Consider the following 692-nt stretch of genomic DNA (forward strand, 5'->3'; position numbering starts at 1 on the left):
CTCTGCTGGAAGGGAAGCTGGTAGGCGTGAGAAAATTGCACCCACCAGTTTATGCGAGCGAGTGGAATTTACCTCTCTCTCCTCCTCCTCTTTCTTCTTCATAGGGAGAAGGGAGAGGGGAGGAGCGGGGAAGAAGAGAGAGAGGGGAGGAGGGGGGAGAGAGGAGGAGAGGGGAGGGAGGGAGGAGGGGGAGGAGCGGGGAAAGAAGAGGAGGGAGAGGGGAGGAGGTGGGGAGGAGAGGAAGGAGAGGGGGAGAGGGGAGGAGCGGGGAAGAAGAGAGAGAGAGGTGGGGAGAGAGGGAGAGAGAGGGAGAGGGGAGGAGGTGGGAGAGATGGAGGAGAGAGGGAGAGGGGAGGAGGTGGGGAGAGAGGGAGGAGGGAGAGAGAGGGGAGGAGGTGGGGAGAGAGGAAGGAGGGAGGGAGAGGGGAGGAGGGAGGGAGAGGAAGGAGGGATGGAGAGGAAGAAAAGGAGGATAGTAGGAGAAGAGGAGAGGGAGAGGAGAATGGAGAAGGGAAGAAGAAAAGGAAGAAGAGAGGAAACGGAACATAAAGGGAAAGAGAGATGGATGAAAGAGGAGAAGTTGAAGGAGAAAGAAGAGGATGATGAAAAGAGAAGAAAGAAGAAAGGGATAAAAATAAGAAGATAAAAGAGAGACTGTGGCAACTCCATTTACGGTGAGAGAAGATTATATG

The sequence above is a fragment of the Penaeus monodon genome, chromosome 24 (genome assembly GCF_015228065.2).
Source record: "Penaeus monodon isolate SGIC_2016 chromosome 24, NSTDA_Pmon_1, whole genome shotgun sequence".
NCBI classification, from domain to species: domain Eukaryota; kingdom Metazoa; phylum Arthropoda; class Malacostraca; order Decapoda; family Penaeidae; genus Penaeus; species Penaeus monodon.